This window comes from Hermetia illucens, chromosome 2 (assembly GCF_905115235.1).
Source record: "Hermetia illucens chromosome 2, iHerIll2.2.curated.20191125, whole genome shotgun sequence".
Classification (NCBI taxonomy): Eukaryota; Metazoa; Arthropoda; class Insecta; order Diptera; family Stratiomyidae; genus Hermetia; species Hermetia illucens.
The window spans coordinates 119,366,174-119,393,833 of record NC_051850.1 but is presented as its reverse complement, the minus strand read 5'-3'; the positions used below and the strand labels follow the sequence as shown (position 1 = coordinate 119,393,833).

Below are 27,660 nucleotides of genomic sequence, written 5' to 3'. Positions count from 1 at the left end.
AGAAGAGAAGGGAAATGTGTGGACAGTGAAAAGTCCTGTCGCCAAGTATATTTAAAAAATGCTGGTAATCTCAGTAGGGCAGGTATTTAGCGGACTTAAGAACGTTGATTGAAACTCTGCAAAATACTTAAGCTTTCTTGTCTTTCCGATAACATCGAATGCCAAAACAATGTCATTTTGACCAAAATTTGGGGTAGGTATAATTTACACAAGAGCTGTACGTCGATTTGGGGGATTTTCCTCTGTACTTTGGGCATAATTATTTTATAGGTAATGCGCCACAGGTTCGCGTTCAACTCGGCCGGACGAACAACTCAATTCTCTGATTTGGTTTATCGATTGCTGCTGGAAACAAAACTATAATACTTCTGAGCAAGGTAAAGCCACCGGTTTCGGGTACCCTACTTTGTCTATACCTATCCCCCTCAACATCTTCTCCAAATGTATCTGTCTCTAGTGCTACTCACTAGATTATCTATCTCATCGCTGAAATACGTTGGGTTGGCCATCGATCCAACGCATTAAAACCTTAAGGTCTGTCCAATTTTAAGGTGTCTACCATATCTCCGTGTTGTATCTTATCTTTTTCGCTGAAAATACCGATTGTTCTTCAATTTGAATTAATAAATTAGAGCAAACATTTCGGCAATCCTGCTTAAAGGACACATTCAACGTAGTCTCTGCAAAACAGTCAGCTGTTTTCTAAACAAAAATTGGTAAAAGTGGTAGATGCAAGAAACTGCTTAAAAAAACATTTCAAATAACTTGAGAAAAGTCTTTGATGGAGGTAATTACTACACCTTCGAAATGGAAATGGGAATTCCTTTATAACCCCTGTACCAATTTCCATAGCTAAAATTATCAAACTGAACAAAACGGAAACACTTTCAGTCACTTTACTAAAAAGTTTTCAGTTCACCGCTAGTAATCAGGACTGTCATCATCATAATAGACAGAGTAATCAGGATCAATTGCTGGAACGGGTTCTTTTCCATTTCGCTCAAGTGCGTTCATCTTTTTGGGGTGAAAATTGTTCCGATTATGTAGACGATAATTCGTATATTTAGGCAGGCATAACGATTTTCCTTTCTTTTCGCTTGTGTGTCTGCAAGAGTCTGTGAATGAAAATTGAGAAAAAAGGAAGAATATGAAAATTGGCTGCCACTAGTGTAAGTGCTCGGTTGAAATGGTGCTGGAATTGCATAAAGAACGCGAGAACGTGCAGGAAAGTTAAGATATTTTTATGAAACACTGCAGATGTCGTGACCTACCCCCAAGCACCTCGGAAATCGTAACAGTTACTCGTCCTTATCGCAGGGAGATCATAGCGGAACATGCAATTCGACAATAAAGCGAAAGAATGAAGTAACAAAAGCTTAGCACTCGGTCGGAGTTGCGTTTTAATGGTGGCTATCAAGGGTGATTTCATCGGAAATCAGCTCCCTTTCTACGTTTGCTTGTTCGCTTACCTACTTCCTTGCGCTTGGATCCTTGTTAAAATGTTTTACGGTGTGCTCTGTCATAGGTTTGTCTGACCACAGACTGCTGCACGTGAAAGTAAATTTTCCTTCCTTTTACAGTGCATGTTATCTGACTGTTTGCAAGGAGTTTTTTGCAGGTGTGTTCGCTCGTGTTAACACCTGGATCATATAAGAGAAATCGTGCTCTTTTCGCAGAAATTTAATTTTACAATTCCTATTTTTCTTTTCTGCAAGTAAATCTCTCCAGCTCCATGTTGCGATTAGGAAAAAGCAATGGGCAGATAAATATGGTTCCTCTAAGGGTCTTTAAGATACTCCAGATGAAATTTCGATCAAAATATGAGCTTAAATGCCGTACCCTAATGACAAAATGTAGGTATGAGTTGGGAAAGCTTCAAACTTTGTAGTAACAGATTTGCTCCTATATTACAGCACACAGAGGAGATTGGCGCAAAACAGCTTCACCTTGATGTGTAATGTTGACACCCTCCATTGTACTTTGCCACGGTAAGAGTACTGTGCCCTGCTTGTGTTCATCGATCAGCTTCCACGTTTCTACAGTCAGCCAAAGTTTTTGAGGTCCTTTTGGGATATAACTGACAATTTTACGCGTACCAGTATTGTAAAGTGGCCATCAAAGTTGCTGCAAGACGTTTACTTACCTCATACAGGGTGTGGCAGCATAAATTCCTTTTTTAAAATGCGCGCCACTCAGTTAGTTGATGTCATAGCGGAGCGCTAGTGGTCTCGTTAAAGAGGGTATACTGTAAAGTTTTGTTCCGACACGGTTCAGTCGCCATCATGCGTTGGAATAGTGAGGAGCGTGCCTTTGCCGTTGAGGTTTACTTTTCAAGCGAATGTTCGGTTATTGCAACACAGCGTTCATTTCGGAATCGCTTTAATTTAGCCCCGTTGGCTCCCGTCCCAGACTGCAAATCAATTGTTACATGGGTTACTACATTCAGACAAACTGCAAGTGCGACAAAAGGAAGAACTGGAGTTCCTCGGCCCGTTAGATCACCTGAGAACATTGAAGCAGTGAGAGCGTCAATGTTGCGATCGCCACGGCGTTCTGCGCGCAAACACGCATCTGCCCTTGGACTATCCGATCGTTCTGTGTGAAGAATTCTTCATGATGATCTTCATTTTCATCCCTATAAGATGGCGATAGTGCAGGAACTTTCAGAACGTGACTTCAATTCTCGGATGAACGTGTGTGAGCTTCTTCTTGACGTCGTTCCCGAGGGTGCTATTGTTTTTTTTAGCGATGAAGCACATTTTCATTTGTGTGGGTCGGTTAACAAACAAAACATGCGCTACTGGGCTGACACCAACCCTCGAGAATTGCATTAAAAGCCTTTGCATTCACCCAAAGTCACAGTGTGGTGTGCAATTTCCTCAGCTGGAATTATTGGTCCCTGGTTTTTTGAGGAAAATGAGGTTACAGTGACAGTGAATTCGGACCGGTATGTAAACATGCTCCAGAATTTTTTTTCCCACGGCTAGAAAATTTGGATTTGGGGGACACTTGGTTCCAACAAGACGGTGCAACAAGAGCATCGATGGCTGTTTTGAGGGAACACTTTCCAGAGCGCCTTATCTCAATTAGAGGCGATTTGGAATGGCCGGCACGCTCTCCCGATCTGTCCCCTTGTGATTTTTTTCTAAGGGGTTTTTTGAAATCCCGTGTTTATGTGAACTGTCCAAGAAGCCTACAAGATTTGAAGACCAACATCCAAGAAGAAATTGCCAACATAACACCTGCTATGCTAACAAGAGTCATGACAAACGCCAGAAATCGGTTTACGCAATGTATGGAGAATTGGGGACGTCACCTAACAGATTTGATCTTCAGAACAATGTAAATAAAAACTTTAGACATGTGCCTACATTATAAAAAATAAATAAATATTTTCCGATGCATACAATAGTTTTTATTGAGTTTTGAAAAAAGGAAGTTATGCTACCGCACCCTGTATAAGAACTGTGGGTTGTTGGTGGGTAAATTAGAGACTTAATTTTAAAAGCATACCGCCCTAGTGAATGCCAACGGAAGTAGTAGACTCCACGCCTGTATCGAGTTGACCTTTGTGATGGCGATACAACAACGCTCAAATCCTAAGAAGTCAACAAGGAAATAAAAAATATCCTCCCTGCTTATTTTCTTGAGAACAAGGACGAAGTTCCAGCGAAATATTCATAGCACCTCTCCAGTATATGAAGAATAAAGCCACGGATTCAATAGTAGGCTGTGATGTTGACGCCTAATATATCTGTGGGGAAGTACTAGCATAAACATGATAAATCCAGAATATAAGAATGTCTAGTTTCCTACCATTCCAAATCGTCAACTTTTGCAATGAACCCACTCTCTCTAAAGTGGTGAGCTGAGAAGTCATTGATTACACGGTGGCAGGTGGCAAGGGAACCTTAGTGTCGTAGAGTGTAAAGATGTTCTTGCAAGGAGCCTAGAACTCGAGCTTCAATAATCCATGTTAAAGATCGCTTCCAGCAATAAAGTAAGTTCACAGAAAGGCAAGTATACAGAAAGCAATCAGTAAATAGCAAACCATCTGCTTGAAATGCTTACATAATCACGGTCCAAGGCGAACAGCCATTCCCTCAGGGATCGTCAACGATCCTTCACGGGTCGTTTACGATACGGGGAGTGGCGTCCCCGAGGTGCCCGAGCAAGTAGCTCTGACCCCCTAGCTGGCATAATATTGCGTCCTAGGTGAAAAGAAGAAGGCGAAGAGGATCAAAAGACAACAACACGTCGCGCCATCAGAAAAACCTCTGCCTAAAACTAAGGCGGACACGAAGGACGGAGTACCAAAAGAAAAGGTGGGGAGACAAAGGAGGATTAGACCGCCAGCTTTGCTTATTAAGCCGGCGGAAAGCAAGACTTTTGCGGAAGTCCTCAGCGAAATCCGTTACAAAATCAAACCCGAAGAAAACGGAGCGGAAGTGTCTTCCATACGTAAAACGAAGGGTGGTGGAGTATTAGTCGAACTAGGCCCGAAGACTATAAATAAAGTCACGTTTTGTGAAGCAGTCAAGGGGCTTCTGGGAGAAAAAGCTTTGGTTTCCAGCCTGGAAATCCGAGACCTTGACTGTCTCACGGAAAAGAACGAGGTAGAAGAGGCCATCAAACGCGAATGCCCGGAGGTAACCAATGTCCGGATTGGTATCACCTCCGCGAACTCCCGAGGCCAAAAACTCGCTGTGGTGGAAGTTGCCGAGCAATACGCGAGGAAGCTTCTAAACAGCGGGAAAATAAGAATTGGTTGGGTAGTGTGTAGAATACGAATTCGGGCCGTCCCAACCAAATGTTACAGATGTTTGGATTATGGGCACATATCTGCAAACTGTCGGGGACCTGACAGAAGGGCAACATGCCGTAAATACGGTCAGGCAGGCCATAAAGCGAACACCTGCAATGGAAAGGAAAGCTACGTCCTATGCAGGGACGCGGACGCGACTGATGAGAGCATTGCGCAAACTGTGGGATCCGGGCGGTGTCCAGTTTTCAGAGCAGAACTGGAAAGAGCTAGGATACGGTCAACATGATTCGCATCCTACAAATCAATATGCACCGGAGTGCAACCGCTCACGAGTTGCTAGCGCAGTTCGCTGCGGAGATCAAAGCTGATTTAGTACTCATCAGTGAGCAGTACCGAAACAAGGGCCCAGTTTCATGGTACCCAGACATATCAGGTACCGCTGCCATCTGGGTTCGGGACGGCAACCTCCTGGGGGTTCTTGCCCAAGGCCGAGGGGACGGCTTTGTCTGGATTCGGTGTTCAGGGATAACGTTTTTTAGTGTCTATCTTACGTCGAATGAGACGATGCCGGACATTCGTCGAAGGCTTGATGCTTTGGAGGACGCTATCTTATGCACGGATGGGCGGATCCTGGTCGGGGGTGACTTCAATGCTAGGGCACTTGAATGGGGCATGCCTCACATAGATTCCAGAGGGAAACGAATTCTGGAAATGGCGGCGAGAACAGGACTGGTAGTTCTAAACACCGGATCTACCCCAACGTTCCGGCGCCCAGACTGCGAAGGAAGCATTTCAGACGTAACATTCGCGTCGGAATCACTGGTGTCGCTGGTGGATGGATGGCGAGTTCTGGAAGACTTCTCCGCGAGTGAGGGTACTCCTGGGGGCGGTGGCGCGCAGCTGACACTGTCGTAAATTCAGTTATGAACCCACGAAGACATCGAGGCGCGGCAAACCTTCCATGTATTGGTGGACAGTGGAAATCGCAGAGCTCCGGAAGGAGCGTCACAGGCTCCGCCGCTTAACACAACGTCTAGGCGACCGGGGGCGGGGGGTCATGTACCATAATGATGAAGTACAAATCAGCCAAAAGAAGACTCCGCAGCGTAATAAACAAGAGCAAAGCTCGCTACTGGCAAGATCTAGTCGACGAGGTGAATGGGGATCCGTGGGGACTCGGTTACAAACTGGTGACCCGAAAAATCGGGGCTCTGTGGAAACCCTGTTCACTTAACGCCGAGCAGATGGACCGCATTGTAAGGGCACTCTTCCCTGCGCACCCCGTATGGGATGGTGACGTCGGCGCGGGGAGCGTAGAGGACTGTCCACTTTTCTCTATAAAAGAATGGGAACAGGCAGTCCTCTCTATGAAAAACAAGAAGGCGCCTGGACCCGATGGGATTCCAGCAGAGGTATGCAAACTGGTATTCCAACACCGACCAGAAAACTGCTCGGCGCATTCAACGCTTGCCTGAAAGAGGGCATTTTCCCGTGCCGAACTATCTCTTACGGATTTTGAGGGACTATCTGAGGAACCGCTCCCTGCTCTATGAAACACTAGAGAGTCAAAGGGGGATGGAGGTCACGTCGGGGGTAGCACAGGGATCCATCCTAGGGCTGGACCTCTGGAACGCTACCTATGACAGTCTGCTTAAACTCGACATGCCAGAAGAGTCGCGCCTGGTCGGCTACGCAGATGATGTCGCAGCGCTTTTTGCTGGACCCACTGTCGAACAGGCGCAAAGTAGACTCGGCATATTGATGCGACGGGTAAGCGGATGGATGACTGCTCATGGTTTCAACCTTGCACTGGAAAAAACCGAAGTAGTCATCCTGACTAAGAAGAGAATTCCGACTCTGCGTCCCATATCGTTCGGCGAGTCGATCATCGAGTCAAAATCAGCGGTAAAGTACCTCGGGTTGACTCTTGACTCAAAGATGAGCTTTTCTGAGCAAACCCAAGCAGCAGCGAACAAGGCTGCGGTTGGATTTTCGGCGTTAAGTAGGCTAATGGCAAACATTGGGGGTCCTACGTCTAGTAGGCGACGTCTCCTGATGAGCTCAACGCAGTCTGTCCTGCTCTATGGCGCAGAGGTATGGACTGGCGCTTTTAAAAAGGAGGTATATCGTAAACGCGTTGCGCAAGTACAGAGACGGGGAGCTTTACGGGTGGCGCCTGCGTACCGCACTGTCTCTGAACCGGCCGTGATGGTGATCGCGGGAGTTATCCCCGTTGTCCTTCTTGTTAGGGAGCGTCAGGCCATATACAAGCGGAAGGGAGATGAGCCAAGGGAGGTGGTTGCTCGCGAAGAACGGAAACACACTCTAGACGAGTGGCAGCTCTCTTGGCAAAATGAAACTAGAGGCAGATGGACTGCGCGGCTCATTGGCAACTTAGGTGCCTTGCTGAATCGGAAGCATGGTGAGACTGACTACTTCCTTACCCAATTTTTAAGTGGGAATGGAGGTTTCCAGTCTTACCTGCACAAGATTGGAAAGGCGCGTTCTCCGGATTGTGTGTTTTGCAATGGAGTTGTGGACGACGCCCACCACACTTTTTTTTCTTGTGGAAGGTGGGATGGGGTTCGTCAGCAGCTCTATTTAAACACAGGGGATCTCTCTCCAGACAACATTGTGGAAGAGATGCTGAGGACTGCTGACAGCTGGAACCGTGTTGCCCATTACGTTCGGGCCATTCTCGTTGCTAAGAAGATAGAACTCGACCGGTGGAGGAGCCGGATGGCAGGGGGTCCCTTGAACTGACAGTTCCCTTCCTCCTCTCCCCTCCCGTTGGTGAAAGGAATTCCCTGATTTGAAGGCTCCGCAAAGCGGGAGAGTTCCGGGACTAGCCCGAGGTAATGTGACAAACCATTCCAGGCTACCTCTTTGACGATGGGGAGGTGTTTAGTTGGTAGTCCGACGACGTACCGAATCGGGAGTCCAACACTGTGTTCGTAAATGCATTCACCTATCCTACCCCACAAAAAAAAAAAAGACGAACAGCCATATGCAGCCTTCCGCTCAGAGGCTGGTCATGTAAAATAGTATGACTTGAGTGAGTAAGACGAGTATGTAACTCGTTCTATATATACAAACCCTAGATCCTTTGGTCTAAATATATGTCCAATATATACTGCGCATGCTTGATACAAGCTTATATTCCAATTACATATATGGCATGACGTAAAGATGGTATTTATTCTCAAACCGGATTAACTTACTTACGCCTTAAGATCTGGGCGTAGGGAGGTATTCTCTCTTCCTTTTTATGGTTAAATATAGTATTTGTGAACGATCTACATTAAATAATCGACAGTTGGAGAAATAAAGCCTCTGAGCACTAGGAATATCTCGGGTTCGTTTATCTATCGCAGGAGGTTTGTTACTGGATGTGACACATCAACTGCAGCTGGATCATATCAGCCCTAAAAATCTGACACCTGGTTCGTCCATAGGTGAAGCACTCACATAGAAAATGTTCAGTGTTTCCACTTCCTTATTACAGGATGGATAGGTGTCATCTTGGAGAACACCTATTCTGAACATATACCCAGAGTGAATTATGGCGAATTAGAATGTGCGCGATACTCTTGCAAGTCTTCTGGTTCGTGTTAAACAGTTTGCGGAAAACGTCAATTCTTTCCCTCCCACTTTTGTCACCTGTTCTCCCGGATGGTGTACTTTCAAAAGAGTCAAGATGGACTCAACTCCGGAGTTCGCGAAGATTCTATCCGGTTTTCTAAAAGAGTCCAACTTGATCGACTCATCCTTATTAAGGACTCAGCGCAGCCTGGAAGTTTCCCTTTCACCTTCCAGTTCTTCACAGCATGCTCTAAAGGTTGTGAGTTCCACAAATTTAACCAGTCTTCATTCTTATTACTTTTACAAGCACGCGGTAGTCTCGTTTCTTAGGATCTTAACAATCATTCCCTTATTATTCTGGAAAAGGTGCGAGTGTAAATAGTTGATCTGCAGTAACTGCCGCCACACTTAGTGGTGTAAAAACGTCATTGCTTTCCACTGTCGTCGGTTGAGAGCCTCTCCAGGGGTACGGTTTCTGGACTGCATGGATCTGTCTCCACACAGCGGTGTTAAACCAGTTGCGCCTGCATTAACAACATCTATTTCTTCCGGTTTCCTGGTAAAGGTGGAAGGGAAGTTTCTGACAGGCAATCCTGTAGTCGTCTGTCCCTTTTCCGATTGGAGTTTCCTTCTGCCCAGTCTTCTTCTCCTATTTTTGCAAGAATTAGGCAAGGTTGTCACATACAGGCTGGCCGTTCTCAAGGGAATTGTAGCATTTTTTCTGGCTGACCGCGCAGTAGGCGCTGAGTGCAGATTTTCCACTGACGTGGGGAGCCGGGCTTCCATAGATTTCTCCGTGGGAGAAAATGAATCTAGTGAGGCCTGCAAAATCGCATAGGCACTTGCGCGGCATTCACATAGAAAATATTCAGCACAGGAGGGACACTAATCAACTTGGAGAATGCCTATTTGGAGTAAATGCCCAGCTAGTGAATTTTGGCCGGTCAATGCTACTTATACTCCAATTGCTGGTTATGGTCCCAGCAAGGTGGAATTGTACCCTCTTTTGTTTCAGCGTCCGAAATTTCTTTTCACTCTACACCACAGTGACCAGTACCCAGAGTAGTTCCACCGCATTGAATCGGAAAATAGACTTCAACTAGTTTCTACGTTCTGAAGGATTTTTGAATAATCAAAGGACTACCTCAATGTAGTTTAACCATCGCTACAGATTGTGATGCGCCTGCCCTTTAATCACCCGTCAATCACGCAGATTGCTGCTCTTAGGATGGTAAACACCTCAGCTGGATGTTGTCCCAAAGGGAAAGCTCATTCCTCATTTGTATCCGAAAGGTGGACTCCTGCTTCAGAACTTCGTTCTGTTTATGAGCCATTGGTGTTGAAGCCGGCAGTGTATCCTGCCACGCCATCTCTCGGTTCACCCTAGTTTTTGTCTTCGTTTCCAGATACGATGGATGTTCTTCTACTTAAGAGATGTATTTCTCATCTCCGAAAGGCAAAGACCATTGAGTTTCCTCCTATTTGTAAATAATGCTATTGTGGTTTTATTTGTATTTACTGGAAGTTCGCTCATATCGAAACAAACTGTCAATCAAAACAACGGTGCGTTGTATATTTCTACACATCGTTACGAGATCCTGACGAACATCTAACATAGCCACGTCAACCGCATAAACTTGGGCATGCATTAGCAAATTTTGCAGTTTCCATAGTGGTCAGTGCATCAACATAACATACTGCACAGAAGTCGCGGTTAGGTTACGATGGGTGGGTCATTTAATCCGCCCGAAAAGTCTATAGGGCAAATGTGGAAGAAAAAGAAAACGAGGCAGACCCTGCCTCGGATGGAACGATGGCGTAGGTCAGAACCCCAGACAGCTTTTGGAGATATCGAATTGGGGGACCTCAGCGCAAAACTAGGATGTCTGGAGTTCGTTATTAAGGCAGACCTAGACCGGATGCCGGTTGTTGCGCCTTTAATGATGATGAAGTATGTCGATGTGGATGTAAGGAATTACTCGGCCAAACTTTCTTTTTCGTTTTAAGTACACAGAAAGCTGAAAGGTTTAAGTGGAAAAGGATCTTTTCTATCGTTTCGGAATAAAGACTACTTTTGCTCGCTACCATGATATTCTCAAGGCCATCCTGCCCCTTACCACCCCTGTGTTTGTTATTGTGTTATTGTTATTGTATCAGGCAAAATTTTCTTCTCTTCTGCCGTGGGATTGGACTCCGGGAAATAAATTTTGAGAAGAATTGTCGGTATATGTCCGAATCTGAATTCTTCACCGAGAGAGAGGATATTCTCTTATCTGACTATAGCTTTGTGATGCCTGGATGCTTCTGAAGTTTATTTAATCTCTTAACAGAATTTCCTGAGACTGTTCCGCTTTATTTCCCTGATCCCGCTATGGTAACATAGATCGTCAGTTACATTCTATACTGCGGCTACTCTTCAGTATGTTTCGCCCGGTTAAAAAGTTTTCGGACCTCTGTTCTCATTGTGGCTTTTAGATGATGACGTGACGATCTTGGCCGGTTAGTTGACCTCATATGCGTCAATGACGTCTCTTTTGAGGTATTTTACCGCTGCTTATTGTTCCAGTTCGTTCTTTTTATCACCGCCCCTTCTCTAGGTAGACCATGTTATTGCCCAGGTGCCTTATAAAGTAGTCCTAATCTCCCGGGGGATTCCAGACTATCTTTCCCATTTGAGAGTTGCCTTCGATGATGCCGAGTCCGATCCTACATAAAGGCCCTTTCAGAGACTCTGCGATCCTTGGCCCCCCTGTTCATAAGAGTATTCATTAGGGTTATTGGCTGATCGTGGCACAAATTTCGGCGTGTTTCAAAGACTATATATTTCTATTGCTATATTGAAAAAAATACTAAAATTTTTGATTAGTGTCTTTCCTTTTTTAGATCTCATAATGGGCATTGACATGGTCGCCGAGGTGCAGTGGTAGTGCTGAACGACTGCTTCCACTGGGATCGGTGTATCGTCTCCTGGGAAGCAGTCCAATGCTACGCCTGCCACCTGAGTTTCCCTTTCCGCCTTACAATGAAACTTCGATAGCCATAACGTCTCAAGCCAGTAACTCTGGAAGACTATATATTTTAAATTGGGATTTACAAGAGGAATCTCAAATAATCTGCATACGTGCTCCTTGTAGACCACGAATCTGTCTCCGGTACACTCAGGGATCTTGAGCAAGTACTATTTCATTGTTGTCCGTGGAAATTACTCTTGCAATTACTGCAGTTGCTACGTACTGCATTACCGCTAAGACAGACAGTTTCTTATCCTCGACCTTGTGTTTGCGAGAATCGGCAAAAGTTCATAATTGCCGATTCTGCAATTGGGTACGAGAAGTCCGGAGATCAATCTTTCGTAGCAATAAAACTGCATTTGCTTATATCCATGAAGTACATAAAAACGTATATAAAAACAATGATCATTCGAAGAACATGGGGTGCTGGGCGTGGCGGTGCGTGCCGTGCGACTACACGCAGTAGAACAGTACGGGAGATTTCCTCACTACGCTGGCTCGCTTCGGGATAGTGCTTTTTTGGTGTTTGAAACTTTCGTTGGTGTCTTTCCATATCGTCACAGCGCTTTTGCATGGTCGAGATTTACTTGTGCTATCTTGATGCTGGCATTAATGTTTACAGCTCTTCTCCATTGTCAGAATGCCGTTCACCTCCTCCGGCATGGCATGTTCCTGTGTCTTTCTATCAACCTTGATTCCCTGAAAACGCAGGTATAGGTCGTGCAGCTTCTTTTCTTTCAAAAGCAACTGATCCATTTCGATGCTCGATCCTACCGTTTTGGCCTTGATGGTCTCCTTCGAGGATTTTAGTAGGCTTTCTACCAGTGGCTAACAAGATGCTCCGTCTTTACCATTGTGGCTTTGGGAAGGTAGAATGTCCCCATGTGAGCCCTTGGTATAACATCGCCAACACACGTCGACAATACTGCTCTTTTCGAGACTGGCAAATAGGACCTGTTGTCCCTCCATTACGCAGTCTACCAGAATAAGACCTAGTCAAAAGTGCTTGTCAAAGTCTTCAATGATTTCTTGGTCTTCGCGAATAAGCATTTGCTCCGGAAATGATTCTGACTGTATGGCCTCTTGACTCCTACGTTCGCCCCTGTTCTAGCCGGAATTTCCTCCTTCTTAGATTCTCGTTTCAGTTTGTTGGCAGCATTCCCTTTCTGTGGGCTGGTTTCGTCTAATTCGGTTCCCCTGTTGATGCTTTAAGTCTCTGCTGGGCCTATTTCTTCAGATAATGCAGATACCATTTACACCTTCCACAAGGACCTTAGTTGCGGTCTTCGCAGCAGGTTTATGTTGAGCTTGACTCCATTGCTTGACTTTCCAACTTTTTCTTTCTCGCGTATGATCACCTGCTTATTAGTATTACTGAGTTGTACCTCAGCTTGATGGATTACTTTGTGTGTGGTATGGTCCCGCATATTTGTTATTTTTTTTATTAAGTTGCTTGTTCAGTTGGTTTCCACGATTATGAGGGTTTGGAAATTTGCCATACCATAGGCCCCGTAGAACAATAAAGCCAAATTTAGTATTTAAGGTGACCAGTTAACAGTGGGGCTTCGTTCGAATGCAGTCAGCTATCCTATCCAGGATAGGGTCTAATACCCTGGATTGAAAGAGAGAAGTTACTGGATGTTAAAGCCCGATATGAAATTAGGCAGATGAATGGAAAGAACACTGAGAAGTTATTCAAGTCATAACTTTTGTTCCTTCAAAGATACATTTCTAGCCATGTTTATTATGATTCACTCCGGGGTCTCCAAGAGTTTTCACCAACAGGCTTTAATCAAAAACCCCATACTGTAAATATGAGATCATAGGCTAAACGAAAATATAATTGTATCACAATGCTGGTCGCTTTTTTGTAGCCAACATTTTCGCATGATTTCCATTTGCAGTTTAAAAAATGATTTGTTCACGACAGCCTGGCATGCGATTTCGTTCCTTTTTAATTACATTAACGAACAATATTTCACTGATTACACTATTTAAATACCACGTGTAGGCATTCTTGTTGAATGTACGAGGATAGGCAGGAGTCGACTGATTGCGTGCCCATAGTTAGCGAAATCCAGTAATTAAGAATGGGGCATATAATGTGAGGTATTTAGAGTCCTAATGGCGGACATTTATAGAAAACCCTATTTTTAAAATTCAGTTACAGCAATTTCTAAAAGGAGTATTTTGCATTCTACAAGGTTAAATGTGTGAAAATAGAGCACGCAAGCTGAGATATGTATATTTCTAAATGTTTGCTCTTTTCTTATGCAAATTAGGAATGAATGCAAATATGAAGTTGGATGTGCATAAACAAATGGATCAATGGCGACGGGAAATGGGGCACTTGAAGTATGAGGAGTTTGCCAGCCCTCTTAAGCATGCACATCGAGGGAGGAAAGGACTTCTGGAAGCTTAGAATGAATTATTGAGCAATCGCAACTTGGAGTGTACTCGGAGGCGGACGATTATGCACCAACGGAACTGAACTATTAATAGATCGATTAGATGATTTAAATTTGATACGAATAGTGGTCTACACGAACAAGTCTCTTTGGCAGTCTAATGCAAGAAATACCCATGAAGTGCACGTAAATGGTTAATAGCGTATATTGCAGGAAATTCTCATACTGCTATGCAATAGTAACAGTGATAATCCTACATACATAAATAAACTTACCTGAAACAAAACGAAAAATTACCAGGACCCAAATATAGTTATATATGTATATAGACATGTATGTCAATGTTAAGAGATTGAATTAAGATTGTTGGTAGAAGCTAATTAATAAAGACTGATTCGTTTCATCGGCTTGACTTTGAAAACATCGTAGATGATTTCAATTAATCATTTTGAGAATAAAGACTCAACACGGCCTCAGATTGAATCTTTATGACCAATCCCCATGAAACAGGCACAATCACTGTTAGCCGCAATGACCTGTCCAGAACTGAGCGATTTAAATATCTCGGGTCAATGCCATCAGTCACGTTATGAAATTGCTTCACGCACTAGCGCAATCTGGATGAAGTGGCGTTACACAACTGGTAGTCCTTGTGATCGACGTATAAGCGAACGTATGAAATCTAAAATTTACCGCGATGTCGTCCTTACTATCGCCTTCTACGGTTCTGAGTGTTGGCCGACTACAAAGGACAATAAACGGCGTCTTTTGATAACGGAGACAAAGATGTTGCGTTGAACTAGTAGCGTGACACGTTTTGATCACATCCGAAATGAGGATATCCGCAACCAATATGGAGTTGCATCGATCGTGAAAAAATTGCGAAAGAGGCTTCTTCGATGGTATGGTCTCGTAATTCGCGCTAACGATAATTCACTCGCCGATATTGGTCTGAACATCGAAGTCGATTGTAAGGCCGGCCGAAAAAGCAGTGGCCTAAGACGCTGGATGGGGATTTGAAACCCTCGCGATTGCATCCAGATCAGGCATTTGATAAAACCAAATGGCTAAACTGATGACGACGCGCCGACGCCACTTGTGAACCGCTCAAAGGAAGAAGAAAAAGAAGATTTTAAGAATAAAGGCTACTTTACACGATGCTAATTACTTACACATGAATTTGTATTCCAGTAGAGAACTGACTGCCAGTGCACACGCCGGTAGATTGAATGCAATTCTGTCTACTGGAGCGAGTTGGTTCTTCCACCAATACTTTTCCCCTACCATATGGTAGGATATCGGTTACACGATTCTAGTCATACATACATACGAGCGTTTGGTTTGGTGCTATTGAAGGCGTTGGCCTCTAGTTTGTTAAAACGTCCAAGTGGGGTGAAGACATTATTTTGGCGTGAAGACGCCAGTATCATTGGAGAACACTCGCTTTCAGTGCTCGCCCCAATGACTCGTACAAGTTAGCAATAGATCAAGATAAGCTTTCAAATCCACTAGGAACAGAGGGTATCACCATGATTTCTCTTGGCTGGGTAGTTTCTAACAGCGGTCGCTTGAATTTAAATGATCTTCTCTTCACCTCCGCATTCTCCCCATTTCAAATGAGTGTTAAAACTAATATCTAGCAACGATTACTAGTCGAGAACCTTCATTTGATTCCCCACTTAGCTATATTCACGAAACAAAATTTTACGCCACCCTTTGGCATATATGGGGGAATATAGTGAACAACATTTTTGTAAGTTCATAGTTTCAATTACCAAATTTCATGTTAATAGGTATGACCGTTTTCAAGGCAAATGCGGAGACAAGCGGAGTCAGTCAGACACACAGACAGGTAGACCTGTGAGTAATTGAAAGATTTCCCGTTAGGCGTGGTTTGACGTGACAGATTGAGGCATACGCATCTCTGGTGCGTGCACCAAATGGATGTGAGAAAGATACCCAGAACGCAAAACCACCAACGGTGGTGGACAATTTGGACATGGTGACATCAAGATAAAGTGCAGGGATGGCCAAGATATGCCAAAAATTAAAGAATATGTAAAAGCAGTAATCACGCCGGGACTCGTAGAGAACAGAGCCCGATGCAGAGGAATTGCTCTTCAGCCAGCTTGGGATGAAAATAGTTGAGCTACCCCAGTTTATCAAGGACAAGCACAATGAGCATCACATACATGGAAGTCCTCTATAACAGATTACAAGAGGAAGAAACAAATTCTAAGGGGAAACCGAAACCTGCTCTCCCAAAAGTGTGACTAACCACCTAACCACCTAAACAACCTGCCATCGAACTACGATCAAAAGGAGAGTACGGGGTAATCAGTAGCCGAATAAAAGAGAAATGGCGACTAGCGTAGTGAATCGAAACGAAAGCAATGAATTGGTCAAGGTTACCAACAAACAAGTCGGAATACCGGAAACTCGGCGCTTCAGGTATAAAAATTTTGTTTTTTTATTATGTTAAGGACATTTGTATGCAAGTCTTAGAATGCAATAAATTAACGTGAAATACAAAACTTTAACCTCCTATGGCCTTCTTAGTAACAGTTAGATCGCTTTCAAACCCCTTCAGAATTATTTTACATTATTAGATATATTGACACCAAATTTTGTAATTCTAGAAGGAACGTAAGGGGGTTCTTGGGTAAATTTCAATTATTCATTTTATTTGGTAAGGTATCGGAATGAGTTATATTTTCAGGCACAGATTGTGAATTTTTTCAGATTTTTCGGATAGGTTCTGAGAACGAGACATATTCTACTTCCCTGCTCCCCTATGTTTTACCCAGAACCAGATATAAGGTCAGTTTGAAGTACTAATCGGGTACCTCTCATTTGATACTCCACATGACCATATTCTGTGAAAAAAAATGAACACCTCCCTTTCGCATATATGGTCAAGCCCCCTCTCAACTCAACACAAAGCGGTGCCACCTTGCTATATGTAAAGGTTTTCACAGGTCATGCCCTCTCACTAATTTTCGTAAGAATTGGTTCAGCCGCTTCCGAGTAACCGACCGGGTGTGACAGGCAAGCGGACATTGAATCGAATTTGTATCATGATTTGGCGTCGGATGCCAGTCGAATCAGCTGTGAATGAGTACCTGAGTCAAATCAGGGTAATAATCTCGGGCGAGCGTAATGCTGATCGTATTGCCTGCTACAAGCTATCCTGCAATGTACCATTACAGTTTTGAATGAAGTACTTTAACACACTTCAAAACTCTGACCCAATATGGATCGTTGCGCCAACGACTATTATTATTATTATCATCCCTTTCAAGCCAGTCATAATACTTGGGAGTGTTAATAGACGCGAAAGTCAGCTACACGGTATATTTCCCGGTTGTTTACAGCGCTCAGCATCCTTCATGCAGTGGTGGGATGGACTGATGTTGGAATAAACTATAATCATTAGCACCTATTCAAGTTTAAGCTGATGAATTGGGTCTCAGATGACCCAGAATGTGCAATGCTACACTGCCCAAGATTTGTGGAGAGGGAACAGGCTCGCGTGTGAGGGGGATTCAGATGTGATCAACTCCATGATCGGATTCATCCAGGGCAAACTGCAAAAGACAGAGGAGACTAATAAATATGGTGTTGAGAAGAAAATAGAGCTGTAATGTAATACCGTATGGCGGTTCCAGGGTGCGGGGAGAGTCAGAAGTGATTTTAATCCGTAAAAGCACTTACACTGGTATGTCCAGGTCAGTGCCTTTTGAAGATTTCCATCTCCTCAAAAAAGAGGATAGATGGACAACTGTCGACATCTAACTAGATGTCGGTCTAATGAACCGATTTTAATAAAGTCTTTAAACAAGCGAGTAGAGAGAGTTGTTTTAAAGCTATATTATGGTTACACATCAAACAATGTAACATTAAACATGATTTTTCAAGTTTGGGACCTACTCACATACATATCTGCTATATTTTTAAATGGAGAATGGAGTTATATTTCGGCCTGAAAAATGCGCAAAATGACCATTTAATTCTTGCAAAATTGTCCACTACCACGAACTTGCACAGTATTACACCAATTTTAGAAATTGGAGGAGCTTCATCACACTCCTATTTGTTGTGGGGATAGTTTCTAAATCTCACAAAGAACGAAAGTTCATCTGAATCTGAAGGCTCCTCTAGTTTTTCAAGCTGTTTATGGCTCGTTGAACTTCCTCTTCGGCAATATCCGCACAATTCATGCCAGGCGTAGTGGCATGGCGGGTGCCTTCGGTGGTAATCCACTCAGCATTCTGGACGGGTAACCCCCAAAGTCCACCTTAATATTCTTTTGTTTCTGTCACCGGAAACTGTACTATCTGGACGATCTGTTAGGATTCGTTGAGTGATCTGAAAAAACTCCACTGATTCAACGCGGACTTTGCATTTTGAACACGTAGTCACTCCGACTTTCGCCATATCGTCGTAACCGACTGCATACGGCAGAAAATTTCTACTTTAGTGTGTTCAGAATTTCAACTACGGATATTTCAATGGGGATGACATAGCTTCCGTAAACCCTTTGCACTTTGAATCAGTCTAGTAATGTCCTGCCTTTCCGAGTCTCGCTGACGTTGCAGACCAATTTTCCATGGTGGATTTCCTCGGTCACTCAAACTAATAACGCGAAAATGAATCTGCTGACCATGCAATCTGACAGCCGCAACTGCACTACAAAACACAAGTGATTGTATTTGCATCAGCGATATATCAGCACACAATCGAGATGCAACCTTTATTATTGATTTGATGGGAATACCCGGTCTATGCAAAGGATCCATTTCCGAGAATTCTATATACGCTTTTTGGGATTCATCCCGAACGTCAGAGAAGACCTCAGTCGGACGGTAAATGAGAGTGCTTTGGCGAGTAGTGAAACTGTTGCCTGCAGTGCCGCGTGGTGTTGTTGGTCAACAGTTTACACGGTGACCTCAAATTGAACACGTTCTCTGATGGTGGTAGCGATTGTGTCGCTGGGAATTCTAAAGGGGTACTGGTCTGCGATTCTCTGCACAGTCACGTGCACGAATTGCGGGAATCGAGACGAGGCGAATCTCGGGTGAAACAAGAGGTGGTAAGATGTTGTACCTGCTCCCGCCGTTATTTCGTAGTAGGCGCGGATGATGAAGAGGTTCATTTCCTCATTCCACTTAATCCGCTTCCTACGTCAACCTGCTAAAGTGTCGCCACAGAAACAGCCGCAGCAGGCGAAGCAATGATCTTGGTCATCGTGGCGCCTAGACGTCGAACCGCCCAAGGACTAGCGGTTTCGACATCGTGCTGTCCATTAAGGGAGTCCGACCCAGCCACCAATTCAGACGACTCCTGGCGGTTATCTGTAGCAGATCTCAAATTCCATTTTTCGATTTGCATTTTAAACCAAACTGTCAGGTGTGGTGATATTTTCCTCAGTGAGTAATCTGCTAGATTGCAAAGTTGCTGCGCTTTCTTGACCCACTCCCCACCTCACCGCATTCAGATCACCCATTATGATTAAAATGTGAATTTTAGCAGGCTTGATAGCATCGAGTTGCTCAAAGTGAGCCTTCGTCTCATCGGCATCGGAAGGCTTCGTTGGTGCGTAACACTGCATTATTGAGATTCTGTGGTTCCTAGAATAAGAGGACCAACTTAGCGGATGTTGTTAGCACGAATTCCACATCAGATACACGCGCCAAACTTGTCAGAATACAATAGCATGGGGCAAGAAGGATAGGAAGGCTCCCCACAGTCCTACCAACTTGTTCCGCTTGACTTCTCTATCGATGGAATTTGTGCTGACGTTGAAGCAAGCGAGCATTTTGGGGCGTCTCAATATCGTCGTGTAAAAATTTTCGGACATTCCAAAATCCAATCGTAAACCGAACCAAGAGATCCGAAGCATAACAACTTCGACAATTCCTTTTGCAGTCGCCTTTCTATAATATATAAGCAGGGAATATTTTGAGTACATGGGGCAATGATTTCTCGTTTTAAGAGTTTCGATCATTAGTTGTGTGTTACAAGATTATAGTGACTCTTCCTTCCACCTCTGTCAAACGGGCTTGAGACCGGCTATAGTGGCGTTAATTACGTCATATTGCCTATAGACCACTCGCTAGAGAGTCGAGCCTCCGAGAGTTTTTAATTTAAATCATTATTTTCATGAAAGTGAACTAAGTGCTAGTTTAACGTCAAAAGAAGTTATTGAGCGAGAATCTCTTTTCAGAATTTTCTTTTATTTACTTCTTCCATATCCATATGTCCCACATTGGGCGGCAATAGTATTAAACTTGCGTTGCAATATAAAAGTGCGTTGGTACTTCTCTAGCCAGCAAGCATGGGACAGGGACTGTTTTTTGGTTTGCTGTCTTGTGCCATCATGGAGGATTAAACTCCGCCAAAGACGATTCGAAGCCCGTTTCAGAAAAGAGGAGGGACGAGTCACGATAATCTGAATGGCTATGTGACAGGCTCGCGTAGTAGTTGAGGGCTTCTCTGGACTTTGACATCTGTAACGAGGGTCCTGAAAACGATCGCTTTCCATGACTTGTGCATAAGTTTTAGTGTCACACGTTAGATGTTGAGATGCTGGAGAGCACTTGTCACCCTTGTGCACTTTGCACTGTGCACTGTGCTCTGGAAAGCCTGGTATAAGCAAACGTGAATGTGATGGTGGATCAAAGTTTATGAGAACCGCGAGGGACTTCCTAAAAATGATATTGAGATCGTGGTGAAGGTGGACTCTGCGAACATCATGCTCGAATATGGTATAGGGGCTTGGCCCTGGCGATCCTAGCGAGAATGGTAACAGGTTTAAAAGTGTCTGCAGTTTATAGCGCCTCGCAGTAGATGGAGCTGTCTTTTGTATGCGTGTAACGTGGAAAACACTGGCTGCCTTCGCTTACGTGTTGTGGGCGCGGTTTCTCGCAGAGTTGGAGAGCTGCGACTCCCCAAATTTCACATCAACTATCACCTACATTAGCTTGCTGTTCTTAGTGTAATCTCATATCGGGGAACGCTTGCGATTTGAACCCGACTCAGATGCAGTGGTTTTGAAATCTATAAAAAATAATTTAAGGGGTGGAAGCAAAAAGGTCTTGATCTGTCCTGCAGATGATGCATGTTTTCGGCGTCCTCGAAAACTTCTTCCTCAAAGGGAGTGCAGTCTCTCTGCTTCACACCCCAAGTTCTTAAGAGCCTGCCAGATAGGAAACTAAGCCTACGCTATGGACATGGGATAATATAATGGGGCCTAATGTATGATCTGAGCTTTATGAACTTGTAATGAAAGTAATGAAGTATAAGATGATCATACTACCATCCTGTGTGGCCGAAGACGACGTAGAGGGAAGAGCTATCTCAAAAACCCAAAAAGGTGGCAAAATTCATCGTGAAGCATGGGCTGATCACGGGAACATCTCCGATTTATCGAAACGACCCATAGTTAGCACTTGATCGTTCTGCTTACGGCATGTATTGGGACCGACAAGTTCTAACTGATCGGCACATTCCACACAACAAGCCTGACGTGCGGTGACAAGATGTTATTGATGTTGCTGTCCCTCATAATAGCAACAATGAACGGAAATACGTGGAGAAGAATATGAACTAGGAGCCATTGGCTCGAGAAATAAAACAATTTGGCGCCTCGAGTGGGTGGTTGTAGTTCTCATAATATTGCCAGCTACAGGTATTGTACCTAAATCCCTCACGGCTTACCTTGATGTCCTGGGACTTTCGTACAGTCTGGTTCAAATCATGCAGAAATACGCCATTTGTGCTCGATGTGGGGAGTTCTCAACGGATTCTCCGATTGACCTTCCACCGGCCACTACCACCAGCGCCTTTTTATAATTTAAGCAGGTAGAATCGTCCGAGCCTATATGCTTTCCACTAAATATCCGGCATCTGTCGAGATTATGACAACTCGGAAAAAATAATGGAATAAAAATAAGAAAAAACAAGTCGGGAAACCGGAAGCTAGACGCATCAGGTATAAAAGGTTTTGTGTATTTCGTTCATATAGAGATGTGAGTGCGCATTTGTCCCATTAGTATGTAGCACGTAATATATGCATATACTCATTTTCAAGTGATATTGACATTCAAACTCTTGAATTTGTACTGAAGCGACAGCTTTGACCTATTATAACTTTGTTAGTAATAGTTCAATTTTGAGAAAATTTGGTAAGATCATGCTCTTTGATGTAGCCTACACTATTGCAAAATTTTGTGATTCTAGGGTGAACTTAAGGGGAGGTTTTCCTGCCAATTACTAAAAATTATAGTAATATACTATTATTTACTACATTTGAACAGTTATCGGTATGGGGGGTATTTCGGAGCCTAGGCACCATATAGTGGCAGCCCCCTGATTTTTTTCAGATTTTTCGGTTGGGTAGTTTCTGAGAATGGGTTCGTTAAAGAAATGATCACTTTGAACTCCCCGCACTCCCCACCTTTCTAACAAATGTCAAAACTAAGACCGGCTTCGAAAAGTACTAACCTTTAATTTGATACCCCACATGACTATATTTGATGAAAAAAAAATTTACACCCTCCTTTTGCATGTATGGGGACCCCCCCTTAAATTCAACGTAAAAGGATGTATCTCACTATATGCATGAGCATTCACAGTTTCCATCTTTCTACCAAATTTTGTGTCAATCGCTACAACCGTCTCCGAGAAAAATGCGTGTGACGGCCAGACAGACAGACAGACGGACAGATAGACAGACAGTTACAATGTAAGGATCTCGATGAAGTTACATTGAAAGGAGAAATTTGCACTGCTCTGAAGGAGCAATTCAAGTTAAAAGAACTTACAGAGGAGTCTGTTGTCGGTCTACGGAAAGCTTATGGTGGCACTCAAACGGCCACCATACGAGTGCCAGCGGAGGCAACGCAGATGTTGTTAGCTGCCGGAAGGGTTCGGATTGGATGGGTTGTCTGCCGTTTAAGGGAGCAAACTTCACAAAAGAGGTGCTTTAAATGCCTCATGTTTGGGCACTTCGCGAAAGCATGCACCAGCAGCATTGATCGGTCCGATCGATGCAGAAGGTGTGGGGAGAAAGGCCATATTGCCAGAGAGTGCAATAGGGACCCCAAATGCCTATTGTGCGAAGCAAAAGAGGGAAAGGATAACCGGCACATTGCCGGAAATGGCAAATGTCCGGAATTTAGGAAGGCGCTCACTGCAATGAGAAAATGAGGTTTATTCAAATAAACCTCAATCATTGCAGGGTCGCTCAAGATTTACTTGAGCAGACCACGTTCGAATCTAACATGGAAGTTGCCATCATAAGCGAAACGTATAGAAACCGTCACGGTGGCGTATGGGTCAAAGATTCGACTGGTGGAGCGGCGATATGGGCTTGTGGTCGACAGGCCATACAATGTACTGCAAGTCGGGCAGCCAGTGGCTTTGTGTGGGCGAAAATAAGTGGTGTATATGTATACAGCTGCTACGCCCCACCAAGTTTGCCACTGCCTGAATTCGAGCAAATGTTTGATAATCTTGTTCTCGACGCAAGGGGACGAAGTCCAAAGGTGATTGCTGGTGATTTCAAAGCTTGGGCCCTAGAATGAAGCAGCAGAGAATCAAATGCTAAGGGGCGCAGTCTATTAGAGGCTTTTGCGCAGATGGACATGGTTTCGGCTAACGAAGGTGCCGTAAACACCTTTCAGAAAGGGGGGCAGGCTCGGTTGTAGACCTGACCTTTATCAGCCCTTCCCTGGCACGTGGTTTGTCCTGGTGCGTCAGTGAACGCTACACCCACAGCGATCACCAGGCAATCTTCTTTGAGACATGTGTCGAGCCACAGGGCAAAGAGCTATCATACCCGAAAGCGAAAAAGATTTCAGGCTGGTCTGCAAAATCTTTGGATGAGCAGACCTTCATACAGGTGTGGTAGATCAACCTGATAAAGCAGGCGCCTCTACGGAAAGAGCCGTCCATCTGGCTCAATGCATCGCCAAAGCACGTGACGCGTCCATGCCTAGGAGGTGCTCATTCCCCAGTAGAAGACCAAACTACTCGTGGAATGATGAACTGACCGGTCTTCGATCAGCCTGCCACCGAGCCAGAAGAGCGGCTCAGAGGGCGGTAGGTAGAATCGATCAGGGGCAGAAAGAGTGCGCCTATAAGGCAGCCCGCAAAACCCTCAAGCTCGCCATCCAGCGAAGCAAGGTGAAATGCTTTAAGGAGCTCTGCTTAGAAGCGGACATAAACCCGTGGGGGAGTGCTTATAGAATAGTGATGGGACGATTCAGAGGCCGCTCCTCTCCGCAGATCACGTGTCCCACCCTCTTGCTGAAAATCATCCAGGGGTTATTCCCCCGGTAAAAGGAGAGCACCGACATATTCCAACCACCTCTGAATGTGACGGTAATTCCTCCAGTCACCAGAGACGAACTGCTGGAGATCTGCGGCAGAATAGGAGACAATAAAGCGCCGGGTCTGGACGGAGTACCGAATAAGGCCCTTAAGCTTGCCGTGAAATCCAGGCCGGACATGTTCGCTGAGTTGTTCGAAGCGTGCATGTCCGAAGGAATATTTCCGGCGGCTTGGAAGCGACAGAAGTTGGTACTTCTGCCTAAGCCTGGTAAACCTCCAGGTGAACCATCGTCATACCGACCCATATGTCTTTTGGACACGGTGGGGAAGATGTTGGAGCGGGTAATCTATAATAGATTACCCCCGGTTGTTGAGAGCCAAGGCGGCCTTTCAGATCGGCAGTATGGGTTCCGAAAAGCCAGATCAACCATTGAGGCCATCAAATTGGTTACTGGCTTCGCCGAAGATGCAATTCACGGAAAGGGTAGTACCAGCAAATATTGCGTGCTAATAACCCTGGACGTGAAAAATGCATTCAATTCGGCTAATTGGAATCTAATACGCAAATCCCTAGTGAAGGTTGGTATTCCCGCCTATCTTGCTGCTATCGTCAATAGTTACTTAACTGAAAGGAGGCTCTGGTATGACACTGAAGACGGACCCCAGGAGTATGTTGTTTCCGCGGGTGTCCCGCAGGGCTCCGTATTGGGCCCACTACTGTGGAACATCATGCACAACGATGTACTTAATCTTCCCCTTCCGGAGGAAGCCACAGTGGTGGGTTACGCTGACGACATAACACTGGTTGTTGTCGCAAAGCATCTCGAAGATGCTGAATTATACTCAAGTGAAGCAATCAGTGCTGGCAAATGCTGGTTGGAGAGCTCTGGTTTGACGCTTGCGGAGGAAAAAACAGAAGCGGTCCTCATCACGAAGCGCCGGAAGAGAAATTACGCCTGTGTTAGCATCGGGAATTATATCATCACTTCCAAGCCGACCATCAAATACTTGGGGGTGGTGATAGACAGAAAGCTCAGCTATAAGCAACACGTACAGTATGTTTGTGATAAATCATCCACTGTTAGTATGGCCCTGGCGAGGATGATGCCGAACGTGGGAGCGCTACGGCATACCTTTAGGTTGCTTATAGCCAGGGTGGTGACCTCAATCATGCTCTATGCGACTCCAGTTTGGAGCGAGGCGTTGCGGATGTCAGTTAACACTAGCAAACTGAATTGAGTCTACAGGAGGACGGCTCTGAGGGTATGCTCTGCCTTCAGGACTGTCTCAGATGATGCAGCATTCGTCATCTCTGGAATGATGCCGATTGACATCTTGGCAGATGAGATGGCGAATATATACCATGCGAAGCCAATCTCTCCCTTATCGCAGACGAAGAACGCTGAGAGGGAGAGATCCATAAATAGATGGCAAGAGCGGTGGGAATGCCTGGGAAAGGGTCGGTGGACTCACAGGCTCATTCCTGCCATCAAGCAGTGGTTGGAGAGACGACACGGTAAGATTAATTGTAATCTCACCCAGTTTCCCACGCGCATGGAGGATATCTCCAATACTTTCACAGGTTTAAATTGGAGACCTCACCCGACTGTCAAAATTGTGATGGAGTCCCAGAGGACCCAGAACATGAATTCTTCCACTGTCCGAGATTTGCGGAAGAAAGGAGGAATCTAGAGAAGACTCTAGGAGAGGTGCTGGTACCAGAAAATCTGGTGCCGAAAATGTTAGCACATCAAGAGAATTGGGATGCGGTCAACTCCATGGCCGCATCTATTCAAAATAAATTGCGAAAGGCAGAGGAAAGGAGAAAAACGTGGTCACATGCGCCGCGTATAGAAGAAATGTGACTAAGCTAGAGTGATCTGACTCCGCGCCGTGATGTAATACCTTAGGGTGGTTCCACGGGGCAGGGAGAGAGTCGGGGTTTTGTTTTAATGAATAAAAATCCCACACGCTGGTGTGTCCAGACCAGTGTCTTTTGAAGATTTCCACTTCCTCAAAAAAAAAAAAAGACGAGAGACAGACAGACAGACAGTAAACCGATTTTAGTAAGATTTTGTGTTTAGGAGGAAAAACTTACACTTTTTTCGTAACCTTTGGGAGTTGTTGGTTTCATGAAATGTAGATCTTGTTTTGGATTTAAAATTATTTTTATCTCAACAATAAAAACAAAATGTAGGGAGATATAAAGAAGCATACATATTGTCAAAATATACTGAATTAACTTATTTGGGTGATGTACTTTAGTTGTGAGTACCTGAACATTATGGATTCAGTGTCGATTCATTTCATCCCATGTAATTTGGGTCGCATTTTCAAGGTGCTATGCATGTCGAATGGGTTTAGTCAGATTATCTAGTCAGGAGTTTCTTACAAAAGGTCGATTAATCGAATCTTGTGGATTTGTAACTTGAGGAGTAGCAACATAGCCAGTTCTGTTGTTGCTGCTACTGTTATCATCGAAGAAGGATAGTTCTCCATGCGAGTGATTACTGTATTGATCACAAAAAGCAATTCGAGGATAGGTGATAAATTCTTAACAAAAGAAACACACCTTCTAGTCTTTGCCATGAATAATTTTACACTCTTCCTGACTCACAGATACTCGAAATAACGGCTGTGATCCTTGCTAATGACATGTTTTTCGAATTTTACCATGTCCAATACACAATTTCACTTTCACCGTCTCAAGGTGGTACCTCGTAGGTAAAAAATAAAGTTTTCCTCCGGCTTGTTTTATTTCCTGAGTCTTCCCAGCGCCTCACACATTCCGACCAGAAATTCTCGAAAGCAACAAATGCGATATTCTTCGTACGCCGCACACTAAAACTCAACCGCAAATCATTCTAGTGAAACTATTTTATCTATTTTCCATAACACCGGAATACAATTTGACTTATCACAAGAGCAGCGAGAAACATAAGAAATTTTCCGTAGTTACCTTTTTCCGGACCGGCTCTTTCTTTCTTTTCAGAAGACTCTTCAGATAATTTCTCGATCTCCTTTTCTTTTCAAATCACCTTAACATCCCCCTGCAAAAGTGCAAGACCAACTCTCCCCTTTAGTTTACTTCGCCTTCTTCGACGGCGGATTCCTATTTTCCTGCCCGAAATCGCTTTCACTGCTTCCACAGATAAATTGTTCCCGGAAAAATTGAGATGGAAACGTTTGTGCAAATTACTTTTAAAAATAAAAATCACCAACCTCAAAACAACGTGAATCAGGCAATACGAATTAACTCCTCCGCCAGCGGTTCCTCTTCGTCCTTCTCTCGGAAGCATTCCTCACTTTCCACCGCCTCGCTCACAAAGTTTACAATCTCCCGCCGTTAATTAGCTATCCACCTCGAATCGCTTATGTTGCCAGCAATATGCACATGCGTGTACGGATGCTGCAAATCATTCTCCTCTGTCACGATCAATTCGCCTGAATGCTTTCAATAATGGGCAATCTGCGGCGAAAGTAATGGTAATTGCACATTATAGAATGCATTATTTGAACAAATTAATCCAGAAAAAGGCGAATGAAATTCCGCTCCCCC

General features: G+C 44.4%; 1 long non-coding RNA gene across 2 annotated transcripts; it reads right to left on the bottom strand.

The window, feature by feature from the left end:
- Nucleotides 1-935: 935 nt before the first annotated feature.
- Nucleotides 936-27,455, bottom strand: LOC119649783. 2 transcript variants are annotated; one of them, XR_005249186.1, is made up of 3 exons: nt 27,324-27,455; nt 27,061-27,243; nt 936-1,115 (listed from the first exon to the last, which is right to left on the bottom strand). It is a non-coding gene; the product is annotated as an uncharacterized LOC119649783 (long non-coding RNA). The 2 variants fall into 2 exon arrangements; XR_005249185.1 differs by having other exon boundaries at nt 27,061-27,240; nt 27,324-27,442.
- Between the last annotated feature and the right edge of the window lie 205 nt (nt 27,456-27,660).